The sequence below is a fragment of the Alexandromys fortis genome, unplaced genomic scaffold (assembly GCF_014885135.2).
Source record: "Alexandromys fortis isolate MF-2015 unplaced genomic scaffold, M_Fortis_MF-2015_v1.1 scaffold_32, whole genome shotgun sequence".
Lineage (NCBI taxonomy): Eukaryota > Metazoa > Chordata > Mammalia > Rodentia > Cricetidae > Alexandromys > Alexandromys fortis.
This window is the reverse complement of record NW_026067938.1, coordinates 14,746,742-14,761,044: the sequence shown is the minus strand read 5'-3', so window position 1 is coordinate 14,761,044 and position 14,303 is coordinate 14,746,742. Positions and strand designations below refer to the sequence as shown.

The 14,303-nt window shown below is 39.9% G+C and overlaps 1 long non-coding RNA gene across 3 annotated transcripts in view; it reads right to left on the bottom strand.

Annotated features, from left to right (window-relative positions):
* Nucleotides 1-14,303, bottom strand: part of LOC126504828 (uncharacterized) — a 172,865-nt gene that overhangs the window by 49,181 nt on the left and 109,381 nt on the right. For all 3 annotated transcript variants that reach the window (XR_007592725.1, XR_007592723.1, XR_007592724.1), the window contains exon 3: nucleotides 10,164-10,363. This is a non-coding gene — a long non-coding RNA (uncharacterized lncRNA). The remainder of the gene's footprint in view (nucleotides 1-10,163; nucleotides 10,364-14,303) is intronic.

Genomic DNA, 14,303 nt, shown 5'->3' with positions numbered 1-14,303 from the left:
CATCTTTTGTATCTACTTAGAAAGCTTTGGAAATCTGCAGCACTTATAACTTATGAACTACATGGAATTCTTTACCATGTTCACTATGGAAAATTTTAGCTCATTTCTGCAAATTTGTGTTTTATAATGTTTACATAAATAAAATTTTCAAAGTAACTTAATGTTAAGGGATTCATAAAAACTTATAGATAATGTCATTTAAATTATGATTCTGTCCCCTAGTATTAAGCACCCGACTCTACCTATAAGAGAGAAGAAAGTGTCTGTGGGAAATAAAGCGACATTGGGTACAGAGCCATGTCTTTGTGTATCAGACAGAGTTGGTATTAAATCTTGGCTCTGTCCTTGCTGTGTGACTTTGAGTAGATCACTTAGCCACGTGCAGTTTGTTTCCTGGTGAAGGTGAGAATTTGTGACATTGATGTCTGTTCTCAGCAAGTCTAGAGCATGGAGAACAGTGATTCATGGTCCTAAACTTGCCAAAATGTCAGGCACGGTGGCACTTTTCAAACCAATACCTGTGTGGAGTTAAAGAGAGAGGACTGTCCTCAGTGAGGTCAGCGTTTGCTATGGAGTGTGACCCTGTCTTTCAAAAACAAAGAAAGAAGAAAAGGCGAACGAAAACAAGCCAAAGAAGAGCAAAACACACCAGCCCAGGCCACAGGCTCAGAGAGTCTTCAACAGCAGTTGTGTGTCAGGGGAGGGTGTGTGAAATGGACCTGAGCAGGTGGTTCTCATACATAATTAAGGACCCTTTTCCAAGAGGGCCCATACACAAGCTCTCTCTTGGGGTGCATACAGATTTTGTACTGTTTTGTCTCTTTCATTAGTTGATGTTCGAACCTTGTGAGATAATCCTACTCAATCCTGGTAATGTAGCTCCAAGTCTAGTTAGTACTGCAGGGCATCACTCTTGCTAAATGTTTGAGATTCTCTCTCTCTCTCTCTCTCTCTCTCTCTCTCTCTCTCTCTCTCTCTCTTAAATAGAAGCACACCATTCCACTGCTTGCCCCACTTGAGTTGATTCAGGAAGGAAGTCAGCTGATTCCTAACATTATTTCCCCTGTAAGATGTGCCCTTTATCTTCAGTCAGAATTTATCTTTGAATTAACTTTTAAAACTTGATTGTGATGAATACTGATTTGGATTCCTTTGTGCTTATCTGGCTTCAGGTCCTCTAAACATCTTGGGTCAGTGATAATTTTCACCCAATGTCTAAAATCAGCAGTCTATTTGTCTGTCTGTCTGTCTGTCTGTCTGTCTATCTGTCTAACTGTCTATCTGTCTATCTACCTACCTACCTACCTGTCAATCAATCATTCATCCCTCTATCTTTTTTTTTCCTTTCTTTTCCCCCTTCCTTATGATCTTGGGAAAAATTTTTTATTGAAGTTTAAAATAAAAACCCAGAGCAAGCAAGCTGTGTGTCTCAGTAGCTGCGTGGTTGGAAAAGAGAGAGAAAGGCCACGCTCATTGCGTTAAGCTAGCATGGAGGTCAGCCACACAGAGAACCAGTAGCCATGGAACAGGAAGAGGAGCTTTATAGAGCATGATGGAGAAGGCATGCTTCAGAAAGAGACAGAAAGGACAGGGCAGGTTACTGAATAAGTAATTCAGAAAGGTGAGCAGACATATGAAGTGGTGTGTGTGTGTGTGTATGCATGCGTGTGGGTGTGTGTATGTATGTGTGTGCACCTTTTCATTTCTGAGATCCAAGTGGACAGTGTTACACTGCCTGAGACTGTCCCATTGGTAACCAATGCTTCTGTCTTCACAACTCATCCAGCCTTGCTTTTCCAGCTTTAGTTTTTCTGATTCCATGTAAGCTGTTGAGCACATCTGAGAAATGTATTTCAGGTGTGCCCTTTCTCAAGCTCATGTTTCGCTAGTCATTTCATGTAAGCCCACGCTGTTCCCTACACTTCTAGGGCCACTTCTCTCTTAGGTACATTGTATCAGGTACAATTTTAGGGATCCTCTTAGGTATTGCCTACAGATAAAGCAGAGAAGAGGGAGAAATTTCCCATGGGGGATATGGAAAAGAGAAGAGAGTCCTCAACTCCCTCCTAGCAAACATTAGAGTTTGGGAAGGAGACTAACCACTGTTCATGAAACAGGTTATGAAGGAAGAGTCAGAAAGGTGGGAGGAGGCGGGATTCCAGAAATCATTTATTTTAAGTACTAGGATTAAACCCATAGTCTCATACCAGTGAGCTATATCCCAGACCAGGAAATAATACAAAAGTCCATTAAAACAGAATTTGTATTCCTGTCAAGATGGTAGCTGTAGCTCTTCTGTAAAGGTATATCGTGAAGAGAGAACAAATGTCAAAGTTACTGCTCTGGGTGACAATTGGGATTCCAGAAATTGATTGATGATTGGAAAACATCTAAAAAGTATGGACCTTCAAATATGGTGTGTGTGCACTGAATACAACTACAGACACGCTCCTATTTCTCCTAGGTAATTTCTTTGAAAAGATCTTCACCAAAGTTCAGCAATGTATGGCCCCACATAGCACAGAGCAGAGAGAATTTATCAACACATTCTCACTTCTAGTTTTTCACCTAACCAGAGCCAATATACCTCGTGCTAAAATTCTTATCTACTGTTTCATATTCTGCTCATTAAAAAGCTACTGCCATGCATGCCTGCCTATCCATCAAAAGAAGAGGTACTGTATCTGTTAGAGTTAAATAAATGAGATGTCACTTAGTTGGTATGTTTAATGAGATAAGGAGGAACACAGGAATGAATCACTTTCATTCCTGTTCAGATTTCTACCACTCACTGAGTAACTACAGCCATGGTTCACTTAGCAGCTGGCGTACATTCTGAGAAGAGCATCCCTAGGCAATCTCATGATAGTGCAAACATCACAGAGTGCACTTACAGAGACAGAGAATAGACTCAGTACAGGAGAAAATTACTCAGTCAGGAGACTCTGTAAACAGGAGATGCATAAGCACACTGCTCCCACAGAGCAAGGCACACTCTCTCACTGTAGGCATTTATGAATAGGAGTGCACCCCAAAACAACCATAAAAGTTAGTATGAGTTAATACAGTTGTTTATGATCGGAACCAAGTATCCCATACAACAACCATGTTGGTATTGTTTTACAGCATGGATAGTGCAATAGATTGATTTGTAACAACATAACCACAAACATGAAGAACCTGTGTTATTCAACATTAAGAAATCTATACTGGGTAGTGGTGGTACACGCCTTTAATTCTAGGGGAGACAGGAAGGTCTTTGAGTTCAAGACCAGCCTAGTTTATAGAGTGACTTCTAGTACAGCCAGGACTACTCAGAGAAACCTCATCTCAAAAACCACCACCTCAAAAAAAGGTAAGCTTCATTTTCATCTTATGGGACACCTGCATATGTGGTCCAGAATTGGCCATGACATCATTCTGAAGGACATGATTGTATTTAACAGTTTCCTGGGTGACCATCACTGAGTTACAGATACAAATAAATAGGTAGAACTGGAATATTTTTGTCTCACTGAGAATGACAAGTTCACTTTATACCAAGACAGATGGCTGTAGAGGACAACGAAAACACTAGAAGAACAGCATTATAGAATTATAAAATAGAAAGAAAAATTTGGTGAATTCCATATGTACAAATTGTCACCAACAATCATCAACCCAAGGGCAAGTCTTCCACACTCATCCACCTCCTTCATTGAAACAAATATAAGTATGAAAACAAATCAACAAACATGTTGGGGGATAAGTATCATGAAAAGTGGCACCTAACTCTGAAGAGCTGACAACTGTAGAAATAAAGCTAATAGAGAAAAGAGGGATCAATGTGCTCAGAGCTATTGAGAGGACATTAAGGATATAACCAATGGGAAGGAACATTAGCTGAGGCCCAAACCACACAGGTAATGAAAGAAGGTGCGTTAGCTGTTTGCTTTGTTGCTGAAACATATTACCTGACAGAAACACCTCAAGGAAAGAAGGGTTTGTTGTTTACAGTTCCGGAGCCAACAGTCCATCTTGGCAGGGAGGGTAGGGGTATAAGTAGGAACAAACAGGAAGGGGTTGGTCATAGTGAATCCTTAGTCAAGAAGAGGAGAAAGATACACACCATTGCTTCATTCCCTTTCTCCTTTTATTCAGTCCAGGACACGTGGTAACAGGATGATACTACCCACAAGTATGGTATGTCTTTTCACCTCAGTTTACTAATCTAAATAACCTCTCACACATATACCCAGAGATTTATTTCCATGGCAATCCCAAATCCTGTCAAGATGATAATCAAAATTAACCTTCACAGAAGAGAATCTTGAATATTTGATTTGTAAATAGACAGGCTTTTTTACATTATATATGCACAGCTGATGACACCTTCCTAAGGTTCAACGGCATCCATGAACACCTAGCAAACCAGAACAAATGTCGGTTCTTGCACACCAAAAATAAGTAAGTAAGTAAGTAAATAAATAAATAAGGCAACGCTTACCTTTTTCGTCAATGCTGAGCACCCCCATCTTGAAGTAACAAGATACCAGTTTGTTTGGGGGTATCTATCCTCAATTGTACATCTACAACACAACCCCTACATCTAAGGCTCGGGGAGCATCATGAAAGACCATATAAGTTCTTACATCAGCCTATCTGCCCTAAGTCCAGGTACCCATAGTTCTAATCACTTACTATGGTAAGTTTTAGGCAACCATAGAACCATATTTTTTCAGTACATGCTGGAGAAAAAATATTGCCACAGCAATTTTCTTAAAAATATATTTCTCCCTAAGCTCCATCACTGTATCCAAGATAACACAATGCACACATACATATACCACACACACATATACACATATGATTATACACACATACACACACTTATACACATATACACAAATACACACACACATACATTCATACACACACACACACACTCTCTCCCTCTCTTATTCCTCCTTTTCTTCCCTTTCAAACTTCTTAAAAGTCTCAAATTCCTTCCTATTTAATAAAGATGTCTTCCAAAATTAAGACTACTGAGAAAAAAATCTTATAATAGGAGTTATGTCTGATACAATGCGGAAAAGAACTGAGTCTAACCCTTAGAAAAGAATTAAGCACAAAATGAATTTAGTAGGATCGACACGTCTCGCACATGATGCTGGAAACAAGCTTTCGTCTATTGAATAATGCATGAGGCCTTCGGCTCAGACGGCTCTCTCCAAACTTCTTCATTTTCCCGTGTAAACAGATCTATAATAGTCATCAAAACTGCTCTGGTGAGCATGCTGTTCAATAATTAGTTGTAAAGTTTCACAGAAAGTACAGTAGGAACAAGCCATGCTGGAGATCTGGTTGCTCTTGGAGACGCCGGCAGCTGCTGGAACTGCAGAGGAGCAGTTCACCTGGGCTCCGCTTCAAGTCCACGAGAATTACTGCGCTCGCGCCCGCAGGGACAGCTAATTGTGAGGAATGTCTCATTACTATGCTCCCCGGTGTTCGCACTTCAGTTCTGTTCTCAGTAGAACGGAATGAGCCGTACAGAGGAACAAGAGTGTAAACAGTCCCAACAATAGAGAGATGAGACACTCGACGTTTTGTTAGGACTTTTCAAATAATCCAAAATATTTATTCAAATCCAAGGTTGTATTCTGGAATGGAGTTTTTCTGTATTCAAAATAATTATTGCTTTTATAGTGGCGATTTTATAGGTAAGGCTAATTCTAAACAAATCCAAAAGTTTCTTTCCTCATTTTTATGAGTTCATTGAGAATTCTGTGCAATGCATTTTAATCACGCTGACCCCTCCCCCTCCATTCCTCCCAGGTTCATCTCCCTTCCCCTAACCACTTTGTGGCCTCTTAAAAAAGTCAAGAATAGTTTATATTACCCATATACTTTCTCTTGGATGTGTGGCCTCCACTGTAGGAGAATCTATCCACGAGGGGCCATACTTTTAAAGAAAATCCACCCTTTCTCTTAAAGCAGCTATTGTTTGCCAATGTCTCCTTAGCTGGAGAAGGGAGTTCATGCCCACCTCCGCTCCCCAGGCAGGTCTTATGTATACTGTCTCAACTGCTGTGGGTTCATTTGTGCAATTGCCCCGCTAAATCCAGAGAACACTGTTCCCTTGTCTTCACCCACCACTTACAGTTCTAACCATCTTTCCACTTCCTCTTCTGCCATGATCTTTCTGCTTTGGACAGAGGGGACGTGACAGAGACGGCCTGTTAAGGCTGAGCATTCCATGGTCTCTTATTTTACGCACCGTGATCAGCTGTGAGTTTCTATGTGAATCTCCATCTACTGCAAAAAGCTTCTCTGATGAGGATTGAATGGTGCTCTTATCGATGGCTATAATTATAAGTCATTAGGCAGTTTAATTCAATGTCCATTTAGCTGAGTAATAGTCGTTGCTTCTCCCCTAGGGCCTAAGACCTGTTTAGCCAAAAGTTCTTGGTCCCAGTAACTGTACCAGGTACGGTTTTATCTTAAGACGCCTTAACTTCAACCACTAGTAATTAGTAACTCCATCTGTGCAACCATCCTGTCAGTGGGCAAGTCTTATCAGGCTCCTAATTGTTAGAGATCATGGGGTTTAAATTGGATAAGACTGGAGATTACTTTTCTCTTCTGGTCACACGCATAGCACCTTCTAGTATTAGGAAAGCTAACCAGTATGGAAGAGAAACCACAGCAAAGATGAACTATATTTTCTGAATCTTTGTTCTTGTGGAGGAAGAGCGATGAAGAGACATAAAATCCCCTCACCTTTCCGTACAGTTTTTATGTCTGTGTCAAGCTCCCTAAGCCCTTGTCCACCCCAAAGACACCAGCCTCCTTCCACTTCAAGCAATTGCTCTCTATCCCACACTACCACAGCACTCAGAATCTTTCGTTGCAGTTATTCTCAGGTCAATAGAAATTTTCATAAGGGATTCCAAAAAATAAAAAAATAAGGAAGCTTGATATTCTTACATCAAATTTTTCCTTTGGGGAAAAAAGTTGGGAAAGGTTTACACCTAACAGATTCTTAAATTGTGAACCATCTCTCCTGGGCATGGAGCGGCCATCCTCAAGTTGTGTTTTCTGTGCTGTGCCAACTATTTCTGATGGCATTGACTCCACTAGAGCATAGAATATTTTAGTGTCTCCATGTGTGATTATAATGTTTCCAAACAGAATTCTCCTGTGGAATCACAGTGCACTGTCAATTAGATAAATAATTCACACAAATATTAATCTGACTGTGAGAATTACTGAATGAAGGTATGCTACTATCCAAGGCCCAGATATTCATATTTTTTTCTAGCTTAATTTTTTATATTAAATAATTGGGTTTTAATATGATGAATTATATGAGATGTGCTTCATATGCATACATGTATAACGATATGCTGACCTCAGGAATTATCGCATGAAAATACTAAGCACATTTTTTTTGTTTGGATAATGAATCTCTGTGCTTGTTTAATTGATAGCTTTAGCTTTCAGGGTTGCTTGGCATGGCTCCTAAGGCTTCATTTGCATGCCAGGCAACCATTTTACCAGGATAGTTCTCTGTGAACCTGTCAGTCTTTCAAAATGGGCATGTAAATTGTTAAAAACCAATTTGACAATACTTCAGTCGTCGTAGAGTTCTGAAATGTTTGTGGATTGTCTACTTTGTTTGGCTTTGATCTTGCACTCTTCTGCCTTCCAAGTGCTGAGATTTCAGGTCTGGGCCAGCATGCTTAGCTCCACACCCACAGTTTCCATTTTCAAAACTTTTCCTGTTACTAAATCTTTAAATATCAGTCAGGTATATGCCTTTTTAAAAATTTATATGCACATATACCTTCCTGTCTAAAGGTGATTTGAAGTGTAGATGTATATAGATCATACACAAACATTCTGCCATTTCACATAAGAAATTTCAACATTTGTAGGTTCTGGTAGTTTCCTGGGATCTTATAGAAGTACTAAAGGGAAAGCAAAGAAAGACTGGTTTAGATCCATTCTTTGTGTGTGTGTGTGTGTGTGTGTATTCATATGTGTGGGATGGAATGCATGTGCACATGTATGTATGTGTATGTGGAGACCAGAGAACAACCTTGGCACTGCTCATGTTTATTTGAAGCAGGGTCTCTCCTTGATTCGGAAGTCACCAAGCAGGCGAGGCTATATGGCCAGAAAGCCCCAGGGATTCACCCAGCACCTTCTCAGGGCTAAGATTATAAACATGTGCTACCATGAGGGGAGCCCACCTTGAATGCCAGGACCCAGAAGCTGGATAGACTCTAAGAGCATGATGACGTTATAACCATACTATGTCTCTCAACCATATCACATACAATGCATTCTCTTTCATTGAATTTCATGAAATTCCATATACACCGAACCAACCAATCTTTCTTCTTGATTTTTCTTTTTCCTATTTTTTATTGATATATTATGCACCATTATATCGTCGATACCTTATGATATACATTGACACATTTGGTATCATTATATAGCCAAGACTCCCCCTCAAACATTATCCAGTTTACACTAACCTTGAACTCATAATCCACATGGCTTGGCTTCTTGAGCTCTGAGATGATAAGCATGTACCACCTTGTCAAGCTACTTGTTTTTACTGAGGCTAGTTTGGGAATAGCAAAGTAAAGTTTAAAACTAAACAAACTACTAATAGTTGACAATGACAGAAACCAGGATGGCAATGTCTTGATGGGCATATAAACTGGGAGACAGTATGAGGGAGCCTTCTTATTTATGAAAAATTAAAATGTCCATTTATTTATTTATTTATTTAGGTTTTTCAAGACAGGGTTTCTCTGTAGCTTTGGAGCATGTCCTGGAACCAGCTCTTGTAGACGAGGTTGGTCTTGAACTCACAGAGATCTGCCTGCTTCTGCTGCCGGAGTGCTAGGATTAAAGGCATGCGCCAACACCGGCTGAACATGTCTTCCTTAGACAGAGACTGCTTATTTGTTTCCCAGCCGCTCAGACCCAAAATAATCACACAGAGTCTATATTCATTTCAATACTGTTTGACCAAATAGCTTAAGGGTATTTCTATTTTATATAGGCTCGTGGTTTACTGGTAAGGTTTCAGGGCCTCTGTCTCCTTTGGCAGCTACATGGCGTCTCCCTGACTCTGTCTTCTTTCTACCTGCCTTCAGTTTAGCTTTCCTACCTAGCTCAATTCTGTCCTGTCACAGGCCAAAGGAGCTTCTTTATTATCCAATGATAATAAAACATATTCACAGCATACAGAAGGGAAATCCCACATCAGTCTTCCATTTTGGTCCATATTAATGTGATGTATGTATTAGCATGTTAGTAATAAATTAACATTTAACATATTAATGCAGTTTTGCATATTACATCTGATGGAAGTATCTTTTCTAAAAGCAAGAATAAAAAGAAAACAGAGAGGCAGCCACTAAGTCTGCACAACAACAGCAAATATATTAAATTTATGCCCAAAGAAGAAAAGCGTTGAGGAAAAATTATTTCTGAAAAAGAGCTAGAAATGCATGTTACACAACGAACATCCTAGCAATATAAAGTGAATTAGCATTGCCAGCCAGGTTGTTTGCAGTGTATTTAAATAGCAACCCTCAGCTCTCTTGCTATTAGGAAAGCAATCAGTTCTATTTGCATAACTTGACTTTGGCGGAGAGCTCAATCCTACCAAGTCATCCTAAAGTAGGTCTGCATCACTTCCCAGCACTGTTTTCACTTCCTTAATTAACACCTGATTTATAAGCATACCAGCAACTGACACATCTCATAAATAGGGCAAACTAAAATAAGTGCAGACAAATTCAAGCATCTCGGCAAAACGAACAAATGGCCCTTTTCTGTTCTATTTAATAGTTGGGGAAAAAAAAACTCTCACTGTGAAGACTTCTTGATCTGCTTAGTCACAAAGACTCTCTCCCAGCATCTTGTTTCTGTAACATTTTGTTCTAACCTTTATCCCAGCACCTGCCTCTTTATAAATAATACTTGCTAACTGGAGTTCACTGAGGACAGAAAGCAAGCCTTGTTAATCTTGTGCCTTGTTTTGTTTTAGGTTTTTTTTTTTTTCCTGCTGGCATTTGGTAACTGTTTGTTGAAAGACTGAATGCATTAATAGACAACCACCTTGAAAACTCAGCCTCAGAGCCTGAGATACACTCACCCACCTTGGAAATGAAGATGACACTATCGAGTCACGACTCTCCCGACCGTATAATTATTCAATTGGTGACTTCCATCTAGACTGTCTTTATTCTATGCAGCTCTTCCTTGAATCGCTTCCTCCATTCTTTAGGATTCGGTGCAGGAGTTGAGAGTCTTCTCTCCAGCTCTTCAGACTGGGTTGTGTGTCACTGGCATGTGCTTCCTTAGAAAAACACAAAACTGTTTTCAGATGAAATCTCTCTCTCTCTCTCTTTTTTTTTTTTTTTTTTTTGCCCTGGGTCTTCTCCATGTATTTAGCCTGTACTTAAAAGGAAACTAATCTTTAAGGGCCAAGAAAATGTCAAAGACCTTCAGAATAGGCACACAACTGAGTGCGTGGATGTCACTCCTCATTGCCTCAGGCATTCTGTAGTGAATGAGAATGATGGAGACACCACATGTTCTAATGAGAAGGCTTGCAAGTCCAGAGCTCAGGCTTCTAGGCTTAGCCCCTCCATTCTCGTAGGAAAGGAACCTGTCAACACACACTTTGTGGATGTTAGGCAGATTGACTGATGTTTTCTGCTCAGTCCTTTGCTTTGTGAACTGGGAACACTCAGCCTGTAGTGTGTGTGTGTGTGTGTGTGTGTGTGTGTGTGTGTGTGTGTGTTCTCGCGCATTAAACATGTAGATACCATAAGGTGACTTTGGACATGATTCCTCAAACACCATCAATGGTTTTGACAAGACAAGTTCTCTCACAAGCCAAGAGCTTGTGGAATAGAGTGGCCTGACAAGTTTGCAAGTCCCAGGAATCTGCCTGGCTCCACCTTTCCCCAGTGTTTAGATTACAAGAGAGAATCTCCATGCCCAATTGTTTTCAGTTAGGTTATAGGGATTGAACTTAGGTCTTCATGCTTGCAAGACAAGCACTTAACAAAGGAGCTATCTCTCTAGCCCTTGATACATAGTATTAACTGCCAATTTGACTTGATTGAGGTAAAATTCATCTATAGGTGTGACTCCACCTATAGGAGGGATTTCCAAAGATGAATATATATGGTAAATAAAGCATTGATGTTTAACCCAATGATCTATTAAAGAGCAAAGAGTTTATTGGGATCTGGGGAAAACTTGAAAGACGGGCCCTAGTTGGATAAAGACTGTTGCTACGGGTATTTCTTTAAGACTGTCTCTTTGTCTCTTTCCTGCACTTCCTTAGAAAGCCAAAGACCATCTAATAGAAAACTCAGTACCAGTCATGAGAACAATAGTACTCAATACCTCTTTTGAATTGTTAGCCAGGGCTGTCTAAAAGACTCCTAAAACATATTTCCTATTGCTGTTACCCTTGGTTACCCTCTAGAGGTGAAAGTTAAGACTCCATTGCTCAAGATAGCATGCACTTCAGAAACAGCTAGCAGAGACCCCTGAGGAATTAACTTGACTATCCCCTCCTGAGGACTAGCTTTTATTGTATAGAAGGTACCATGCAAGCTCCCAAAGGAGGGAGGCCATCAACAATCCTGCCCAGCTCTGACACCTATGAACCACTTCAACAACCAACAAGGCATAATAACTGTAAGTTGTGTAGTGGCACAAATACCTTGGTGGCAACCAATGGCTCTAATTGGAGTAACGACACTCTCAACAAGAGGGAAATCATGTCTGTTACTGGAAACCCAGCCAACTACTGAGGGTTAGTGAATTCATGCTGATTAGAGGAGAATCTACAACATCTGAATTCAAACCAACATAATCCTTTAATCCTTAACAACAATCTGTAAACACTTGTCCTTACTCCCACAGATATACTCCTCATCAAGGAAACTTCTCTTAGTAACAGACTGAAAACAGTACATAAAACCACAGCCAATCAAAATGCAGAGTTGTGGAGCCCAGTCCCAATTGATACATCTATGAAACACTCCCACACCTAAGGCTCGGGGGAATATTGCAGAAGAGAGGACGTGGATCAGGAGTTTGCTGTTAGGTTGTATCACTTAGTAGTATTAAAGTTGCAGTCATAAGGTCTTACCAACACGACTTCTCAAACGTGAGCTGAACAAGGATGACATCAATAGACATGCCAAAGAGGATCGGGCAAAGCCCACAAGGTCTAAACCCTACACAAAGAATTACAGACAACAGAAGAAAGATAAGAGCGATAGAAATGGTCTTCTCCAGGAAAGAACACATTTGATTGTCCATTGCCAGATGGTCAGCCCTGAAAGCATGCATATAAGTACCATTAAGTGGGCTGAAATGGCTATAGTTAGGAAAATATATGTAATATATAATGCATACATGCATGCAATAGCAATTAGTGAAGAAAGAGACCATCTCTCTTGAAAGAAAGAGAGTGGAGGGATGTGGAAGGATGTATGGAGAGAGGGAAGGGAAGATAGAATTGTTGTCATTTATAATCTCAAATTTTTTTCAAAAATGGGAGAAAGGGAGACACTTTCACACCATTTTCTCCTTTCTCTACATTTTTAAGTTTGATGTTTATTTATGTATTTCTTTATCTAGCCTTTTGACACAGGGTCTCATTGATGCTGTAGCCCACGCATTCCTGGAATTTGCTGTATAGTCTAAGCTGATCTTAAGCCCATGATCCTTCTTCCTCAGCCCCCAGAGTGCTGGGATCATAAGCATGTCCCACCACGTCTGGCTCAGTGTTCAGTTTTGTTTTGTTGTTTGTTGTTGTTGTTGTTGTTTTAAAGAGTACAACAGTAATGGCTATGTGCAAGGATAAGGGGATATCTGATTTAAATCGTGGCTTTTGATAGATAAATGCTTTCTGCCTTCGGGAGGTATGTACTCCTTAAAGCAGATGACTCTGGAGTACGGAATCAGAAGACCAGCAAACATCTTGTCTAAATTTCCCCTCGCTTTTTCCTAGAACAACAGAGAATGGGCGCTGCTTCCACGCTTGCACTGTGGTGGGGGTCAGTGTTGGGAGCCAGGCCTCCCCTGCCCAGTCACACCTTTGTTTGGAGCTCTAGATGGCATTCCCAGTTTGTTCTCTCTGCACAGGGCATTTGAGGTCACAGCAAATTCTACAGCCTCCTTACAATGCTTGTTTCTCACCAGTAACAAGAAAAACAACAGCTGGCCTTCTCTAATATTATATGGCAGGCTCATGGTTTAGAGATATCATATTAATGTAAAGTTTTCACTGTAATATATTATATGTATTTATATATTCGTATATAAAATATTTTTATATATTATTAAATATTATGTGTATAAATATATATTTTAAACTTGTAAATAAATAAAAACACCACATACTCATACCAAACTTAACCCAAACCCCTAACTTTACAACTCAATAAACTTCTATACAGCTAGAAAGGCATTCAATCTGGAAGCTGTGATGCTTCACATTAAGTTTATATACTTGTCTGCCTCTAAAACCAAAAGATTCTGACAGCATCAGAACTTAAAAAAAATTAGCTTTGGTTTGTGTGTGTCCATTACATGAGTTCACTCTTCTCTCCTTGTATTTGCTTTCCTTGTACTCTTTTTCCATGTCGTACTGTGCAGATTTGTAGATTTGTTTACATATACACATATATTTTAGCTAGATTCTGCATATGAAAGAGAGCATTACAGTTTATTTTTTTCTGAGACTGTGTGACCTGGCTTAATTATACATTCTAAGTCCATTAATTTTCCTGAAAATTTTCAAACTTCACACTCTTTAGAGTTGCATGGCACTACATTGTACACACGCACGCACACACACTCACACACACACTCATGCACACTCACACATACACACAGTCTCACATACGTACTCTCACACACATGCACACACGCACACACACACGCACAAACCAAATTTTCATGACTCATTCATCTCTCTAAGAACAGTGAGGCTGATTCTTTCCTATAGTGAAAAAAGGAGCAATAAACATTGCATAAACATTTTAAATAATATATTTTCATTTTATGAGTATGAATGTTTGCTTACATATATTCATGTGCATTGTGTATATGTCTGGGGCCTGCAGAGGCCAGAAGACAATATAGGATCACCTGAAGCTGGAGTTACAAATGTCAGTCACCATGTGGGTGCTGGGATCCAACCCTGGGTCCTCTTCAAGGGTGGTAGTATGTGCTCTTAACTGCTGAGCCATCTCTCCAGCCCCAAG